The sequence below is a fragment of the Neovison vison genome, chromosome 5, assembly GCF_020171115.1.
Source record: "Neovison vison isolate M4711 chromosome 5, ASM_NN_V1, whole genome shotgun sequence".
NCBI classification, from domain to species: Eukaryota; Metazoa; Chordata; class Mammalia; order Carnivora; family Mustelidae; genus Neogale; species Neogale vison.
In genome coordinates this window covers 146,561,374-146,575,237 of record NC_058095.1, presented here as the reverse complement: position 1 = coordinate 146,575,237, position 13,864 = coordinate 146,561,374, and positions in this window count along the sequence as shown.

The following is a 13,864-nucleotide window of genomic DNA, read 5'->3' as shown; positions in this document are numbered from 1 at the left end:
TCTTGAGATTTCCAACCCATAAACATGGTCTATTTCTCCATTTATTCATATCAACATTTTATAGTTTTCACCATGTACATCCTGAACATGTTTTTATAGGGTTAGAACTAAGTATTTAATTTTTTAAAAAATCACTAGACTTGATTCTTTATATTGACATTCACAAAAGGCAGATGGTGCAGAGTTGTCATTTATTCCCTCTCTTGTAGGCTCAATTTCATCTATTATTAACATTTTCATTTAGTGTGGTACATCCATTACAACTGATGAACAAATATGGATATATTATTTTTAACTAGAATTTGTAACTTACATTAGGGATGGTTCTTTGTGCTGAATAGTCCCATGGATTTTGATAAATGCATAGTCACCTATCCTCCACTCTTTTATCAGAGAGAATAGTTTCATGACTAAAAATCCCCTCTGTTCCACCTACTCTTTGTTCCCAGTAATGAACCAGTTCCTGTCACTCGGCAGCCTCATCAGCATTTGGTGTTGTGTTTAGGATCTTGACCCTGAAAATATATTGTTTGTTTGTTCTGCCAAGTTTATTTTATTGCTGCTGCATTTCTCAGAATATATTGGGCAACACTGGAATAGATGTGAAAATGAAATTTGTTACATGATGTCATCAATTTTACTATCATAGACCTATTCTGTTGGAGAGTTAAAAAATGCACTGTGAGATCTGAAAGTACAAGAATGAGCTTAACTTTAAAATAACTGGGAAAGATACTTTAACAAATAATTTTAATTTTTCCTTCTATATTTATTGATAGTATGTTTTTGGATACAATTGTTGAGAAAAATCTCAAAGTGTTTAGATAGGTGCAAAAGAAAAAAAAAAGTATTTTAAATTTCTCATAGAGGCACATTTGTTCCCCAGAGTATACTTAATATTGAAGGAATTTCTGTCACACCTGGATAATGCTATTCACCCCTAAAAGACTGAGCAAGGAGTATTGAGCAAGAACAGTTGGGAACTGGAATCTGGGGGAAATGCAAGACCCCAATATGAGGATCTAACCAGGAGAGATTCCAAAAGGACAGGAAGCTCATTTTAGAAAGTGGTATCTGTGATCCATGCTTTTTTTTTTTTTTTTTTTTTTGGTAGTTGACTTTAGTGCCTACTATATTGGTTGATAGGTAATGGTGAATAAATAGTGGAAGACTCTTGTAAATTTACTGAGTTAGCAAGTGGGGCATAAAGAAATCATTTGAGAGAGAACCCAGTATCCAAATAATTTTGGAGTTTATTTATTTATTTATTTATTATTTATTTATTTGACACATAGAGAGAGAGAGAGAGAGAGATATCACACGTAGGCAGAGGGGGATGGGGGAAGCAGGCCCCCTGCTGAGCAGAGAGCCCAATATGGGGCTGGATCCCAGGACCCTGGGATCATGACCTGAGCTGAAGGCAGAAGCTTAATTCACTGAGCCACCCAGGTGCCCCAATTTTGGGGTTTAATTGGCAGAAGAAAAAACAACTGGAATGACTACTTCGAAGTCCGTTTTCCTGGTAGCATAATATTCTAGATTTCCAAACAAAGGCCTCTATTCTTGACATCATCAAATCCCAAAAGATAAACCATCAGTGCTGAGTTGGAGAAAAACAAAAGTTGGGAATTTGGCACAGCAGAAATAAGGATGAAATCTATTAGTTTTGTTAATTTTAGGTCATACATATCCATTATCTAATGAATGTGGTAACAAACACTGGTAGGTGGCAATCAAATAACTGAAATGATCTTTTCTTTGAATTAAGACCAGAAGTACATGTTTTTGTACGTGGGTATTTCAAACTTTAAATTTTGTTTTAGTTCTATAGGATTTCGAATCATTTGAGAAGTAGTAATCTGGAAATTAACAAGACCAGTACTAACCTGGCAAAGGATTTATTTTTTACTATTTGTAGAATAAAAGACATGGATTATTATCTTTTTTTCCTTCATTTTACTTATCTAAATATGTGGAGGTTATACCAGATAGCTCTTTTCTAAGTAATTTCTATGGAGTCTTATGTTCTCACAAAATTGCCTCAACAGCCACTAAAAAGTACTGGTCATAGACATGAAGATTTTTGAGTCCGGATCCTTATCCAAACAGAGATACTAAACTTTAGTTTGCTTTGCCTATTAGCTCTACATGTAACAGCACATCCAAAGAAAGGTCAAGCTATTAAAAATAGCTGTGAAGTATTGAACCTCACTGGGTAAAACAGGACTAGCATTTTATATGGATTAGCACAGGAGTCCACTGTTACTTCAGTATACATGAGAAGGTGCAAGGTGGAGCTCAAGCGGAGCACATCTTCCATAGAATTATAATATGACAGTGAAACAATGTGTTTAGCTATGAGTATATCAGATTATAGTAAAATTTCCTGGCAGAAATTTTTGTTATAAAGTTATCAATTTAAAGAGAGACAGCTTTAGGAAAAACGCCCTCGTGGCCTTAATGAGGTAAGACTATTTCCAAAGGGAAAAGGAAGTGCATTAGGAAAATTTGACTCTACATCTGCAATAATATGAAAACCCTTTTTTATAAATGTGAACCATACAGTGGTAGCTCATTAGTATAATGATTTGGCATAGATAATGTGCAATTTCAAAACACAAGGCCTTTGATCTCTAACCTTTCAAATCTTTTTTGGAACTTCTGCAGCTTTTTAGAGTCTATTAATGTCTCATTTGCCACCCCCCCTCCGGATTCTTTCTTAATTTAGCTTTAGATGGCATAAAAAATAGAAGATAGAAGAATGAAAATTTAGACAACATTTTATATTAATCAAAAATTTCTGGTTAGGAAAAAATAATCTGCAGTTAAAAGAAATACGTTTGAATCTTGGGTTTACCATAAATAATAGTCTTATGAATTTTGTCAGCTATCTTCAATTATAAGATTCATCTAAGAATTGGAAAGAAAATAATGTCTCTCCTATAAGCTTGCTATGAACCCTGGTATGGATGATGTATATTCTTAATGTTACTCTTGCCTTGACAGAGATTTGGACATGCTTCTTCCTGACCCTTGGCACTTGACCTCCCTGTCATCTGGCTCTTACAGAATCCAGATTACGTAACGATAGAGGTTCCTCTATCCCCTTTCTTAATGTGTTTACTCTAGAAAATCTGTAGTTGCAAATTATTTCTCTGATGCTTTGAGCTGTAAATCTTTCTGAAAGCCTCTTGATAGTTTTATAACCTGTCTTTCTCAAGGACCTGGGAGTCATCCATTTAAAATATTTTATTAGGGATCCATATGTCCTTTTGAATCACTGTTCTTGTATTCTTGGGGCATATGCCCAGTAATGTGATTACTGGGCCATAGGGTAGTTCTGTTTTTAATTTTTTGAATAAGCTCCAGACTGTTTTCCACAGGGGCTGCACCAGTTTGCATTCCCACTAACAGTACATGAGTGTTCCTTCTTCTCCACATCCTCACTAACACTTGTTTCTTGTGTTTTGATTTTATCTATTCTGACAGGTATGAGGTGATATCTCATTGAGATTTTTATTTGCATTTCCCTGATGATGTGACATATGTACAATGGAATATTATTCAGCCCTTAAAAGGACTAAAATCTTGTCACTTGCAACAACATAGTTGGATTTAGACAGTATAAATGCCAAGGAAAATAAGTCAGTCAGAGAAAGACCAATTCTGTATGATTTCACTCATATGTGGAATTTAAGAAACAAAACAAATGGGCAGATGAAAAAAGAGATAAACTAAAACCCAGACTCTTAACTCACAGAGATCAAACTGATGATTACCAGATGGGAGGTGGGTGATGGAGATGGGTAAAACAGATGAAGGAGATTAAGACTACACTTATGATGAGCACTGAGTAATGTAGAAAATTATTGAATTGCTGAATTTTGTACATCTGTAACTGATAATATCTTATTTTAATTGAATTAAAATAAAAATATTATTAGCAAAAGCCTATATATCCTAGTCTCTGTGGGAGGGCAGGAGCCTAAATTCACAGGACCCTTGTTCTGAGTTGTAAAACTAACTCATGCCATGAAGATAGAGCAAGTTTATTTTTTCATTGGGTGAAGCCAGTTAGGAAATACAGACAGGCTGTGATCCCCTATCCCCATTCCAGCTTTATAATATCCTCAGCTCTTTGTTTCAGTGGAATTGAGTTCAGATGGAGTTTTAGTCTCTCTCTCCTTTTGCAATAGCTTGGAATATAGTCTTCTTACTTGTTGAGCTTTGTCCAGCGAAAGTTTTGTTTTGGGGGCACCTGGGTGGCTCAGTGGGTAAGCCTCTGTCTTCAGCTCAGGTCATGATCTCAGGGGTCTGGGATCAAGCCTAACATTGGGTTTTCTTCTCAGAAGGGAGCCTGCCTCCCCCTCTTTCTCTGCCTGACTCTCTGCCTACTTGTGATCTCTCTCTCTCTCTCTCTCTCTCTCTCTCTGTGTCAAATAAATAAATAAAATCTTTTTAAAAAGAGATAGTTTTGTTTTGACAATACCTACAATATTCCCTGTTCTTTTTCTTATGTCAGTCAGTACAGGGATTGCTGGACATTCCTGACAATTGTTTAAGGAGGACACAGTTTTTAGTCTTTCATAACTAATATGAATCATAAGAATATAGCCCAAAAGGCAGAAATCTGAGATAATGAATTGCCAAGAGTTCATAAGCAATTGATCTCTTTTTGGAAGGTTTTTGTTTTCCTAAGTTTAGTATTTAGTAATTTCCAAAGCATGAATCATTCCTATCATTATCATCCTCTTTCTCTTCCATATCATCATTATCTTTATATAATAGAACATTCACCTAGTAGTACAACTTTCTTTTCAAAGTATATGCCTTATTCAGTCTGACCTAGGAAACGAATAATAAAATGATATTTAGTCATGAGTACTAACATGCCCAATTAACAATTTACTCACATCTACCAGGATGAGCTGATATATGTGTGTTGTGGATGAAGGCAGGTGGCCATAAGCAGGTCAACATCATGAAAGACCTTCACAGTACATGGGAAAAGATGAGGCTATAATTGACCAGGATATTCACAGAAGGAGGCTGCAAGGAAGAAGGTACTGACATTGACACTAAAAAAAAAAAAAAAAAAAAAAAAAAAAATCACAAAAACAAAAACAAAACAAATGAAAAAACACCAAAACCAAAAACAAACAAACAACAACAAACAGAACAAACAGATTTTATAGCAGAACTGGGGAACACATCAATAATTTAATTGGAGAAGATAGAGAAACTGGCATTTGAATTTAGCAGAGGCAGGGAAAAATTTTACTTGGGAAAATCTGGAATTTTGGTTTTCTTGAATAAACATGACCCAACAAAAATCCCCTTCCATTCTGTATTCTATTATTGACTTGCAACCAAACATATAAAGGCATAATGTGTAAGTTGATGAAAATAACATACAGCCCTTTTTAGTACAACCCTTCAGATGAAAGAATTACTCAAGACATACCCCTATTATACAATGACAGAGAAAACTCATGTTAACTATGTATATAAAACAAACAAACAAACACAAAAACTTAACCAGTCACTCTTTAATAGAACAGAACAACAACAATAGCAAAAGCAAAAATATTTCTGGATGGTTAATGGCAAAAGAGAAGTGAGCCATGATGAAGAAAGGGATTAGACTTTGAATAAACAGAAATAAAATAGGAAATAAAAGAAAATCACTGAAATGAACATTAAGAGTTTCATAGAAATTTTTAAAATGACTAAAGCCACAAAATAAGACCCAGTTGTGATGAAAAATAAATACCCCAAATAAGAAATATTGTTTAGAAATCCTAAATGTTACTTCAGTCAACGATATATTCATCTGTGGACAATAAAATGGCTGATTTCATAATTTTGAATAGTTATAATAATTCAATAGTTTGAACATTATGTTTCAGAAGAAAAAAATAAACTAACAATAGGTGACTTATACTTTTATACATTTGCTTGTGTTTGCCTTCTGCGATGCTAGTTATTTTTTTGATGGTCCCTCCTCTTCACCCTGACTTCTCAGTGATGTAGTGCCCTAGATTCAATCTCTTATTACTTCCTTGTCTAACTACACGCATTTTCTTGATCATTTCAGATGATTTAATGACTGTTATTTATGTTACTCAAACTTTCAGCTTTTTAAGTTTCTAGTTGGCATTATTCTCTCATTTCCAAACCTATATATCCCAGTGAAAGGACTCAGAGAGAAAGGAGAAGAAAGCATTTTTAAAGAAATTATGACAGAAAACTTCCCTAATCTGGACAGAGAAATGGACATCCAGATTCACAAACCTCAAAAGATTCCAAGTAAAAGGAACCCAAAGAAATTTATATCAAGACCCATTATAGTCAAATTGTCAAAAATAAAAGACAAGGAGAGAATTTTGAAAGCAGTAAGAGAAAAGTGACCTTTGGTGTACAAAGCAGCCTCCGTTAGACCATCATTAGACTGCTTAGCAGAAAGCTCACTGGCTACAGTGAGTGGGAAGATACATTAAGTGCTGAAAGAATAAAAAACAACCCACCAACCCAGAATACTAGACCCAGAAAAACCATCCTTAAAAAAATAAAGAAATATAGTTTCCAAGATAAAGAAGTTCATCACCACTAGACATTCCTACAAAAATGCTAGTGTTCTTGAAGTTGAAATAAAAGGATTTTAAACAATAGCACAAAAGCATATGAATGTATAAAACTCACTGTAAAAATACATACAAAGACAAATATCAAATACAATTATATGTTGTATTTATTGTTGTATATGTTAGAGTATGTACATTAATTACAATTTTTTGTTTTTTTAAAATATTTTATTTATTTATTTGACACAGAGAGAGAGATCACAAGTAGGGAGAGGCAGGCAGAGGTAGAAGGGGAAGCAGGCTCTCTGCTGTGCAGAGAGCCCAGTACGGGGCTGGATCCCAGGACCCTGAGAACATGACCTGAGCCAAAGGCAGAAGCTTAACCCACTGAGCCACCCAGGTGCCCCAAATTCCAATTTCTTTCTTAACATTCCATTAGGGCATTTAACATGTGTCAAAACTAAAATTTCCAAATTTCCCCCTAAATCCCTTAATAAATTCCTTATCTTAGTTTGTGACACCTCCATCTCTTCAGTTGCTGAAGTAAAAAAAAAAAAAAAAAAAAAAAAAAAAAAAAAGATGTGGAGTAAATTCTCTGTTTCTGTTTTAGTTACCTCTTGTATCCAATCTATTAAGCAAATCCATGACTCTCTATCTTCCCAATAGATCCAATTCAATCACTTCAAACTCCTCCACCTCCATAATATCCTGATTGTAGCCACCATCATCCCATAACTGAATTATTGAAAGGGTCTTCTATGTGGTCTCTCTGATTATAATTTTGTCTCCTTATTTTCTATTCTGAACATTGAACCAGATTATGTACACATATGCATGTATACATATATATTTATGGATATGCATGCATCTATATGCAAATATACATTTATATGTATGTATTTTATATAATGATAGAGATCATTAGTCATTTCAAAATTCCAAAATGGTTCTTTATCTCATCCAGAGGAAGGTGAATTGCCTCTCTTACGCATCTTCTCCTCCACTCTTTCCATATCATTTGCTCCAAATGTTTTACTTTTCTTGAGGACAGCAGTCACTCTCAACTGTGGAGACTTTGTGCTGGATATTTCTCCTTCAAACCTTTCTTTCACTAGATTCCTATTTGTTCTACTACAGTCCCATCTTTTCTCTAAGATCTTTTTGGCTGGAGAAAGCCCTATTTTAAATACAAGTTCACATTTTCTTACCTTAGCAGCATCTCAGTCTCATTATTCTATAAGACAATTCATTTCCTCTTTTATTTAGTTCAAATCATTTGTAATATATTTCTTTATTTATCTTAACTATCATATATTGCCTCTTTCTTCAGTACAATGAAAATACGATAAGGCCAGGAAATTTTGTCTGTTTTGTTTACTTGGGAACCCCAACTACTTAACACAGTATTTGATATGTAGGGTACATTTAATTAAAAAAATGTGTTAAATAGATACATGGGTTCAAACTGGTTTACTGGTATACACGCAATGATACTAAGTTCTGATCATTTTCACCCCTTGTTTTTTTGAACACTATGTTAAAATTCTTTTTCAGATGAGAAATACATAGAGTACTTGTAAAGGATTCAATAAAAATAATAGGAAAAAACAGATTACATATATCAAACATAGTACATAACAACAAAAGTAAAGTAAATATATTTATTTATTAAGGATGAGGAGCCTAGGAAGAAAATTAGAGAAGATAAAATGATCTTTCACCTCCAAAGTTATATTTCTAGTCCTTTTCAATATAGTTATATTTGGTTATCTGAAGGATATATTCAATATATGTGCAGTTATATTCATTAATTTTTGTTTCTTTCAATTTCAATACACTACCACAGAACATAAGCAGATTTAATTTGCATAAAAGTTTATACTTATTTCTTTAAAAAATGTCAACAACAGAACATTCTTTTGTCTTTCCGACTCTGTGGCAGTGCTACCATAATTACCACCACAGCAAGCAACAACAACAAAACAAACAATAAAAGATGCAAAACATTTAATCTTATTTATTTCACATGAATTTCAGAGTAAACCAGAAGTTTATTAGACTGGATGCTATTACCAATGTGGCAGTTTATAGAAAAAAGAAACAAGGCCTGTGATGAGTTCACATGGTTAGGATGTGTTGAAACTAAGACACGAAGTAATTCTTCGTATTTGTCAACCAGCACCCTGGCTTGCACCATTCATAAGGAGCCAACATTTTTTACTATTTTTATCATCCTATAAGGGGTAAGAACATAAGTCTCCCTTTATATTCTAAAACTTAATGTGCCCAAACATGGGAGTTAAGATTGGTGAAAGACAAGTCTAATTTTGTTGTATTGATATCTACTATGATACTGATTTTTGAATTTATAATCCATGTGATACCACTTTATTTCTTGATTTTAGTTTCTATAAATAATCCATATCTATAAATTCCAACTTACATCATATCTCACATTTGTCAAATATCATCCATCTCTATTCCCACAGGCCTACCACAAATGACCAATAACTCTGACAAGGTCTACTCCATGAGCCTTCTAACTGTCTTACTTTTTTCCCTTGTGAACCCCTAAAATAGTCTGGTGCATTGGTAGCTACCCCAGGAATCAATGTTGGAGAAACTATCAAAAGAAAGGGAATTCCTTAGGACATTGACAAGGATCTTTTAATGTAGAGATTACATACTTGACCTGTGATTAGAAGTGGCCAAAAATATATAGCCTTTTTAAGGTGTGGAATATAGCCAAAGGAATACACAACTTCTCACGTAATTTGAAAATGTTGTGACCTGCCCTAGCCTCACATCATGCAAATAAACCAAGAGATTTAACTTTGGTATGGTCTAGTGATAAATTTTCATTTAGATTTCATATTTATGTAACCTTGGTACATATTTATCTCAGCAGTATACACACAGTGAAAATAAAGGTTTGGAACTTCTCTCATGCATTTGAAGGCAACTGATTATTATACCTCAAACTGAGTTCATTCCAACTTTAAGAATAGTTTAAAACCTTGATATTTGGATAGTGTTGGTCTTCCTTACAAGTATATTTATATATCATCCTGACCATTACAGTACAGCTTTAAAATTTTTAATCACTCTATAAGTCGTATGTTAGTGTGTATTTTTGAGCAGCTATACTGAAGTTGCTGGTGGGTTAATTTTATTTTTTAATATCAGATGTTTTGTAACATCCTTCATGTAACAAATAAGCTGACCACTAAATTGTATTAGAGAGTTTCCTTTCATAGGTTTGTGAGAAAATGCAATGCTTTAAAAAAAAAAAAACTTGGAAAACAAGAAAACTAAGATAGGAATGAAGTTGTAATTCTAGTCATTAAAGGTTTTATATTATAATCAGCATGTAGCTATTAACTAAAGAAAGTAAGTATTTTTGAAACTGTCTAACTTCATGATTACTATTGTAATCAGGCATTTTAAATATTATCTTGAGGTTTTCATCTTCCAGTGTGTGGAGGAGCTTCAAACAGATCTCTCTTGAATTTTATTATTCCTCTTTTAATATAAAGAGAGAGATTGCCTCTGAGAACTTTAGGCGAGTGTAAATGCAGTAATTTATGAGATACTTAATATTCCCTAGCATTATATCTTAAGATTATAGCCTTAAAAATTCAATCTGTAAACCATGCAAACTTTCTTGTCATATTGAATAAAACCCTTATAAATCTAGTATGTCATATAGTAAGTTAATGTATGTTTTGTATTATATTCTGAAAAACCATAATAGTCAATTAAATGACAAAGATAATTGTATAAACATATTTCTTACAATGCAAGTGGTAAATTTTATGGTACTTAGAATAATCTGTTTACAAGCTGTAATGAACCCCAAATAAATTTAATGATGATCATTCTTCTAATTATCCCTATTCAAAAACAATAGTTTTACATGGGAGTAAACATTCTTTTAGACAGAAAACATACCTTCAACTAGCAGAAAATAATAAACATATAAAATAAATTTCACATGCAAATTTGGATTTCATAGTTATTGGAAAAATCCAAGATCTCTATTTTACATTTCCATAACCAATATTAATTTTACCATAACAAGTCATGATTGTCTATATAATAACAACTATTGAATCATGAAAAGTGCTTAAGCTCTAAAATACTTGTTTAAATATAACTGTTACAAAGCAAATTTAATCTTTCTGTATCACACTCTTTCTGTCTATTTTAAAATATAATTTTCTTCTTTAGGATTATTTTACTAACCATCTATTCACTTTACATATATATGTATATATACATGTTAATACATCATTATGTATTACTTATGTTACATATAAAGAATATATAAACATCTGTCTATGTATATAATATATTTAGTATATATTATATATACTGTATACATATAGTATATATAATATATATATATAATATGTATCATTCCACTTAAAAAATTAAGGGCATCTTGGGACGCCTGGATGGCTCAGTTGGTTAAGCAGCTGCCTTCGGTTCAGGTCATGATCCCAGCGTCCTGGGATCGAGTCCCACATCGGGCTCCTTGCTCAGCAGGGAGCCTGCTTCTCCCTCTGCCTCTGCCTGCCTCTCTGCCTGCCTGTGCTCGCTCGCTCTCCTTCTCTCTCTGACAAATAAATAAATAAAATCTTAAAAAAAAAAAAAAATTAAGGGCATCTTGAGAGAGAATGAGACTCTAAATAGAAACACAAGTTCCAGGGCTGTTTTACCAACCTAGTGGAACAGAAATGGATGTCTGGATTGAAAAACAGTTTTGGGGATAGAATAAGCAAAGGCTGGTGAAGAAAGGAAGAAGACAGTAAAGGATGTAAGAGCATATAATGTGCTTCCAGATTCCAGACTGAGTCAGATGGTTGAATACGCTAAGGTGGAGAAATTATGAAGAAAGTTTAGCAAACACATTGAGAGACTGGATGGTACAAAAAATGCATTGCTGGGGCACCTGGGTGGCTCAGTGGGTTAAAGCCTCTGCCTTCGGCTCAGGTCATGATCCCAGAGTCCTGGGATGGAGCCCCGCATCAGGTTCTCTGCTCGGCAGGGAGCCCACTTCCTCCTCTCTCTCTGCCTGCCTCTCTGCCTACTTGTGATCTCTGTCTGTCAAATAAATAAATAAAATCTTTTTAAAAATGCATTGCTTTATAGTTCACATATTTTATAATTAACACATGGAGAGAAGAAATGTCAGTGTCCTCTCTCCAGAGTCTCAGGGAAAAATTAAATACACCAAACATAAATCTGATTCAAAAGTAGTAGGAGTGGTATGTGATCATGGAATAATCATTATGCTAATTAGTCAAGAAGCAAACTAAACAAAATGCAGTACACCAGAAAATCTGGTCCCTTGCCACATGTCATGAGGATAAAAGATAAGAGAATTTTATATCCCAGACATAAACTTAGGACTATTTTCTATACACTCATGATTGTTTTAGTCAGCAAAGCAGAGCAGAGTCCAAAATCAATCTGGAACTCCAAGAAGATAGTGAAAAAAGTTAAAAAATAAGACACAGGGGTGTCTGGGTGTCTCAGTGGGTTAAGCCTCTGCCCTCGGCTCAGGTCATGATCTCAGGGTCCTGGGGTCCAGCCCTGGCATTGGGCTCTCTGCTCAGCAGAGAGCCTTCTTCCCCTATCCCGGCCTGCCTCTCTGCCTACTTGTGATCTCTCTCTGTGTCAAATAAATAAATAAAATATTTTTAAAAAGACACAAAATTACTGACAAAACTTCCTCTCTTTCCTTACTCATTTATTTAACAAATATTTGTAGAGTATCTACTACTTTCCTGATAGTATTCTAGGTAGTGGCGACATAGCAAAGAATGTAACAAGTGCTCGTTCTGTGGAGTTTATACTCTCTTGAGGGACACAAACAATTATTAAATAAACAAGAAAATATATGCGTTGTAAGATGGTGATATATGTGATGGACATTTTATGCAGGGCACCAAAAATAAATTATTGAAATAAAGAAGCTTGTTATTTTCTATAGAGTGTTCATGAAGGCTTACTGAGGAATTAGACTTGCATATATGTAGGAGGGAAAAAAAAAATCCAAACAAAGGAAAGAGAAAAAGCAAGAGCCTGAAGCAAGAAGAGTTTAAAGTGTTAAAACTGAAACAAATAGACAAACAAAACAAACAAACAAAGAAAAAAGAAAAGAAAAAAGAATGATTGAAACCAGACAGAATGATGGGAGCAGGATGTAGGTAAGACAGAATGTTTTCTAGGACACAATAAAGTATTTTAGACTCACTGGAAAGATTATAGCTTTTGCACTAACATAAATTAGAAGTTATAGGATGGTTTTCAGTAGAATAAAATGTTTCTAGTTAATTTGTAAAGTTCTGCTCTAACTGCTTAGAAGAATAAACAACAAGGAAGCAGTATTAATGGTAAGGAGAACAATTAGGAGGCTATTCTAATCCCTGAGAAAAGAAATGGTGATCTTGAATTAGTTTCTATTGCTATGTGACAAGTTACTACAAACTTAGCAGCTGAAAACAATGCAAATGTATTATGTCACAGTTTCTCTAGGTCAGGAGTCCAGGAATAGGTTAGCAGGGCACAGCTCAGGGTCTCAAGCTAAAATCAAAAGACTTGTCCAGGACTAGGATCTTATCTAAGTCTCAAGGGCTTCTTCCAGCTCCCGGGTTATTGACACACTTATCTCTTTGCCACCTTGCGACTGAGGTCTCCTTATTCTTACTAGCTCTCAGCCAGGGAACTTCCCTCCAGCAAGTTCCTGAAATGTCTAATTGGGTTTTGGCCTCTGCCTCTCAGACAGCCTGAATTCACACATGGGTTAATTGCTAAGGTGGTAACAATGAAAAGAACCAGAAGATATGTCACTTTCAAGAAGAAAGGAGGTAAAGATGGTGTGAGTAAAGGGAAGATCATATGAAAGCACCATCCTGGCTCATCACTGAAGAAAGTGGGGAAAAATATTAAAGACTTAGACAATAATAAGACAAAGTAAAATCGTATGGTCAATGAAGACAGTTTGGATTTTTGTCTTCTCCTAAATGCAATGATAAATCCTTAAAAGTAAAAAATTATTTGTGATTTATGTTTTTTTAAAATCACATATAATGTATTATTTGCTTCAGGAGTACAGGTCTAGATCATCTCACTGAAAGAAAGAATGAACTATTTTTAAAAGTAGAGTCCAGTGATTACACAATTTTAACTATCGGTACTATTTACCTACAGAATGCACAATTTTTTTTTTTTTACCTGCCAAGTGTGTATTTCAGCAAACTTTTAAGTTCTTA